The sequence below is a fragment of the Peromyscus eremicus genome, unplaced genomic scaffold (assembly GCF_949786415.1).
Source record: "Peromyscus eremicus unplaced genomic scaffold, PerEre_H2_v1 PerEre#2#unplaced_227, whole genome shotgun sequence".
Taxonomy (NCBI): domain Eukaryota; kingdom Metazoa; phylum Chordata; class Mammalia; order Rodentia; family Cricetidae; genus Peromyscus; species Peromyscus eremicus.
Window position 1 is genome coordinate 191,940 of NW_026734463.1, and position 6,542 is coordinate 198,481.

General features: G+C 36.5%; 1 pseudogene; it reads right to left on the minus strand.

Moving 5' to 3' along the window:
• Window positions 1–255: 255 nt before the first annotated feature.
• On the minus strand, window positions 256–805 carry LOC131901713 (small ribosomal subunit protein uS12-like; annotated as a pseudogene).
• Window positions 806–6,542: the final 5,737 nt, after the last annotated feature.

Genomic DNA, 6,542 nt, shown 5'->3' on the forward strand with positions numbered 1-6,542 from the left:
ATTACATTCATAGGGTTTCTCTCCAGTATGTGTTCTTTTATGCATTTGAAGAACACTGTTTTGAGCAAAGGCTTTACCACACTGATTACATTCATAGGGTTTCTCTCCAGTATGTGTTCTTGTGTGCCTTTTGAAGATGACTGTAATGTACAAAGGCTTTATCACACTGATTACATTCATAGAGTTTCTCTCCAGTATGTGTTTTTCTTCTTTCTTTTTTCTTCTTTCAGAATATGAAAATTTATTATTATTGCATTTCCATTGTCAAAATTTAGGATCTTGGTCTTTCCTTCTCACCTTTGTACAGGGCCAAATGGGACACATTGGCTACTTTAACAACCTTAAAGCGGACTCCAGGAATATCACCTACAGCATGACCTTTTCGACCAAATCCAGCAACCAGAACTTCATCGTTTCCCTCAGTGAAGTTCAAGCAGCCGTCGTTGGGCATGAAAGCTGTGATCTTCTTGCTGTTTTGGATGAGCTGCACCTTGACACACTAACTGATGGCAGAATTTGGCTGTTTGCCTTCAACCTCTACTTTTTCCAGCACAATTCCCTTGGCATGAGAGGCACCTCCAAACGGATTGGCCTTGAGGGCTGTGCCCAAGTGGGCTTTCTTGTATTGTTTATTGTGCCACTTCTGGTCCCGTCGGTGGCTGCGGAGCTTCCTGGCAGTACGGAGACCCTGACACTTGCCCATTTTTCCGGCACCACTGGCCCAAGAGAAAGAGAGCCAGTATGTGTTTTTCTATGCATTTCAAGATTATTGTGAAGTACAAAGGCTTTACCACACTGATTACATTCATAGGGTTTCTCTCCAGTATGTGTTCTTGTATGCCTTTGAAGATTACTATGATGTCCAAAGACTTAAGTATATTGATCACATTCATATGATTTCTCTCCAGTATGTGTTCTTTTATGCCTTTGAAGACTACTATGATGTTTAAAGGCTTTAGTACATTGATCTCATACATATGGTTTCTCTCCACTATGTGTTCTTTTATGCAATTGAAGAACACTGTTTTGAGCAAAGGCTTTACCACACTGATTACATTCATAAGGTTTCTCTCCAGTATGTGTTCTTGTGTGCCTTTGAAGATGACTGTAATGTACAAAGGCTTTACCACACTGATTACATTCATAGGGTTTCTCTCCAGTATGTGTTTTTCTATGCATTTCAAGATTATTGTGAAGTACAAAGGCTTTACCACACTGATTACATTCATAGGGTTTCTCTCCAGTATGTGTTCTTGTATGCCTTTGAAGATTACTATGATGTCCAAAGGCTTTAGTACATTGATCACATTCATATGGTTTCTCTCCAGTATGTGTTCTTTCATGCAATTGAAGAACATTGTGGCGAGCAAAGGCTTTACCACACTGATTACATTCATAGGGTTTCTCTCCAGTGTGAGTTCTTTTATGCATTTGAAGAACACTGTTTTGAGCAAAAGCTTTACCACACTGATTACATTCATAGGGTTTCTCTCCAGTATGTGTTCTTGTGTGCCTTTGAAGATGACCATGCTGTACAAAGGCTTTACCACACTGATTACATTCATAGGGTTTCTCTCCAGTATGTGTTCTTGTGTGCCTTTGAAGATGACCATGCTGTAAAAAGGCTTTACCACACTGATTACATTCATAGGGTTTCTCTCCAGTATGTGTTCTTGTGTGCCTTTGAAGATGACCATGCTGTACAAAGGCTTTACCACACTGATTACATTCATAGGGTTTCTCTCCAGTATGTGTTTTCTGATGCCTTTTAAGATTACCATATTGTGCAAAGGCTTTGGCACATTGATTGCATTCATATTGTTTCTCTCCCTTTTGCCTTCTTTCATGCCTACAAGGATAATTTAAAAATGTAAAACTTTACCACAATTATTACACTGTTACATCTATATTTCTCTAAGAATTAATTTTTCAGTTTGTTGTGCATGTAAAAAGGAATCAAATCTTAAGGTGTTATTACTTTGCTTAGACTCATGTTTTTGCTCTTCAATAAGGATTATTTTCCACATTTGGAGATGCCTGTTAAGGTAAGAACCTTTATTACAGGACTCATATTTATGGCATATTTTTTCTCAAGGAGATTTTTTCATATATATGAAAAGAACTGGAAGAATTCAGACTTTCACCCCACTTATTTCATCCATATATTTTCCTATACTGTGAATCCTACCATATTTGCAAAGTGAACCAGGGAAGACAGAAGTATTAAATCTTCCCACTACTCATAGGGCTTTTCTTCAGTTTGATTGCTGATGTATTCTTTTTTGAGTTGGGAACCCAATTACATGTAAACTTGAATCACATTTAGCAAGTCTACTCAACATGGGACCACTACTCAACTTATAATTGTTTCGAGATGGACAAGGATACATTTCTTCTTTCCATATCCCTATGTTCATATGGCTTGTATCAAGAGTGACATATGATATTCCTAGTAAATGAAGAATAACAAATACAAGGTTTCTACAATGCCTCCAGTTTGATATTTTGTTCCTCATGGACATGTCCTATGGGTTGTAAGGATTCTCCACTACAATCCTCCCTTAACTCTTGAATCTAACAACCTATTTCATTAAACATAGCAGAGTCAGAACAACTAGAGAGTAACACTAGCTTTACTATAGACTACTTGTTTATTAGAATGTTTTGGACACAGACTTATTATATATTCAATGTGTATACCTTTGGTAGTCTGAGTCATATGAATCTAAATGAATTGGCAATTCTACAGCACAGCTCTGATAGATCTATGATTCCAATGCTGATTTCTGTTAAGGTGTTGATTGCTTGTCTTTCTTCTAAAAAGAATGACCTGCCAACACAATTCACTTACCTGCCTTTCAGGTATATGGATTATGAACATCATGAATATACTTTAAGCTGTGATTATTTACACTGCTTTATTTCTTTAAAACTTAAAGAGACATTAAAATATATCCGGGGGCACATTTGTATTAACTTTCACATGAAAATTACCTTTCATGTCGTTCAGAACTTGCACAATGTTCTTCAACTTCAAGATCTTCCCAATTGTATCCTAAAATATAGGATGAGAAAATGTATGAAATATTACAGAAATTTGTGCAAATTTTAACTTACTATCTTCAGTGATCCTTAGAACCATGCCTCATTCATCCTCATTCTCAATCAGAATTACTAAAGAGCATCAATAACCGAGAAACAGTTGTTGCCTTAATTTAAAATATGAAGGAAAATTTACCTATAGCAGTGAGGTTTATATATGTCTCCAGCATCACATCTTTATAAAGATTCTTCTGGGAAGGATTTAGCAATGCCCACTCCTCCTGAGTGAAGTTGACATGCACATCATCATAGGTCACGGCATCCTAAAATATGCCATACATAAGAATGCCATGCATGTGTATAAAACAAAAGCATGATACTGACAACATTGTAAATGCGTGCTTGTTTGACAATATAGTCATATAATTCTGGTGCTTCCCACACTTATTTTACAACCCAGACATAACAATATAATCAATTTATTTTAGAATGAAACAGAATAGGAGGTTTGCTTCTATTTTTTCTGAATGCTTTGAATGAGATATTACCTTGCAAGAAAAATGCCTATTAACAGACATATAGAGAAAAGCAAACACATCAGCAGTACTCAGTACACATCAGAGAAACTGTATGAATAGTAACTAACTACAAAAAAAGATGAGTAAGCTTAGTGTGTTGGCTCATGCCTTTAACTCCAGAACTCAGAAAGCAGAGGCAGGTATATGTGTATTAGTCTAGTCTATGCAATCAGTTCCAGGACAGCAAGGAGTAAATATTAAGAACCTGTCTGCACTGCAAACATCAATCAAATGTACAAAAAAGATAGGATAAACTCAGAGACTTTTTTTAATGAAGTTGCTACAAAGAGTTAGGCATTCACTCCAGTTCTGTATTCATCTTCCAGAAACCTGTATTGCTCTAGTTTAAACTTTAGTTTCAAAAAATCTTACTAAAAAGAACTGTTTATTGAAACAGTTACAAATAGACAGATGATAACATTAGCAATATCACCGTTGATTATAAATAATCAACACAGGGCAGGACAGATGACTCAGAAGTTAAGAGCTTTTGCTGTTCCTTCATATAGATGGGTTCAATTGCCAGGACTTAAATGGGGAAATCACACAACTGTTCATTATTTCAAGCTCATGGATTCTAAGACTCTCTTTTGACTACTGCTAGGGCCACACATATGTGTGGTGCATATCCATGTGTACAGGCAAAAGAATCATAATTATTACAAAAATCAAAACAAACACAATGAGCAAGAGGAATGTCACACACATGTAATTTAAAGACTCAGAAGACCCAGGCACTATTAGTGTCATGAATATTGCCATCCTGGGAAAGAGAATGATACCCTCTGCCAAATTTAAAAATTCAAGCTGGGGATAAAGCTCAGAAAAACAGCATAAGTTTGACATGTACAAAAAATGTATACTCCAGGCCAATCACCCAATAATGTCTATTATAAAAAAACCTGGAATGTTGGCCAACCTTTAATGTAACCATGTAGAAGAAAGAGTCAGGTAAATCTCAGAGTTTAAGGCCAGGCTGGTGTATAGAACTATGTTTAGGACAGTCAGGGTGACTCAGACAAAGTGTATCATCAGAAACAAATATAAAAACAGCAAAATTTAAAAAAATCATGCTAGAATATGGCTTAGCATTGAATACTACTTTGTTTAATTGAATCTTATGTGATTTAGTAATACCATCTATAATGGTGGTAAAATCATGACAGTACAAGAAGGAATGTGGTTGATTCATTTGAACCACAACATAATAGAAACCTAGAAAAGAAAATGAGTTAAGGCTACAGAGATACATGTCATACTCCACCCCCAATGAGATATTTCATCCAGAGAGGTTCTTCCTACTTAAGGTTCTGAAAACACCCCGAAGGAAGCTGCCAAGGAGAGACATATGTTCAAATATCTCATCCTATCTGGGATCTTTTCATACAGTCGACTAGATTCTGACCCATGTCACTATAGGCTCAGGATTATCCATGATCATTTAGCCACCTCAATAATCCTCAGAGTCTGCACCACCTCTACATTGTTCAAATGTCCAAAGTCTCTTTTAACACTCATGACAAATTCTTGACTGTGTCATCTTATAAAATCAGAAAACAATTTAAATCTTTCCAACAAATAAATGGCAGAGAAAACCCATTCCCATTCCAAAGGAGAGGAACTGACACATAATGAGGAAAGATTGGATAAAGAGAAGACTGAAACTCAGCAGGGCAACCATCAAATCTAGTAGTTCTGTTTCAGACACATGGAGCTTCATTTTCAAAGGGCTTAGATGGCTCTCAACCCACAACTTCCCATACATCTCTCTCTTTGGTTACTTACTCTGCATATATGCAGCTCTCCATGGAAGATATCTCATAGCTTAAGTATCTCAACATCTTATGGTCTCCAAATGCAACCCAGGCTGCATCCTCATAGTATCATGCAATGCACTTAGACAGTGTCCTCACTGGAGCTCTTACCATACCAAACACTCATGTCTACAACAGTGTTGACCTAAAAACCCAGATTAATAATGTATGAACTTAAATTTTGTATCATTCTGGTTTATAGAACCAATTCACCATCAATGATTCCCCCCAATTTGGCTTCTAAGTTCTGATGGCCCCTACCATACTTGGATCAGAGTTGCAGCAGGGTTTATATGAAGTTCCTTCCTGGGACTGGGAATCACTTTGCCTAATTCCTCCATTAACTGATGGCATAGAAGGATGGATTCTTACCCTTAGGACACCTTGCTAGACTTCCAATGTAGAGCAAAGGTTTTCTTTATAATGGTTATAATCTTCCTGAAATTCTTGTCTCTGTTCAGCATTTGACTGTCATCTGAAAATACATAGTCCTGTTTTTCTCTACAACCCATAGACTTTTCACATATTTATATCTACTTCTTGAATTTTTTCACTGTAATTCTGAATGAATCATAAATAATAGGCATCCAAGAGAGTCATTATTCCACCTAAGAAATCAGCCCCATTATTTTTTTAATGCTTCCTTACTCATTTTCTTGGGAACATGGCATAATAAGAAAGGTTAGGGGCCAAAATATCATACAAATGACCTCTATCTTAATTCCCACTGTAATCCTATGTCCTCTACCCCAACTGTTTACAGTACCTTCAACAGTACTTTATTCTAAATATTATAAGAATGACCAGTTAAGCTCTGTGTACAGCTTTCTATGTCCTTTGCCATCTAAATTTTGTTATCTTTAACATTCCTCCAAAAGTCATCATTCCCAGGACCTTTGTATAACAAAATCACTTTTGCTTTATCACATTCTGTTATAACTTAAATTTTTCTTGCTCTGATTCAATTGTCTAAACAAAAGCACCCCAGGTAAAGGATGTGCCTATTTGGCTCATTCTGCCAGATCACAATCCATCATTGTGGGAGCTTAGGTTAGAAATTCAATCTAGCAACTGAAGGCAAAAACCATGAGGAATCTTCATTTCTTGG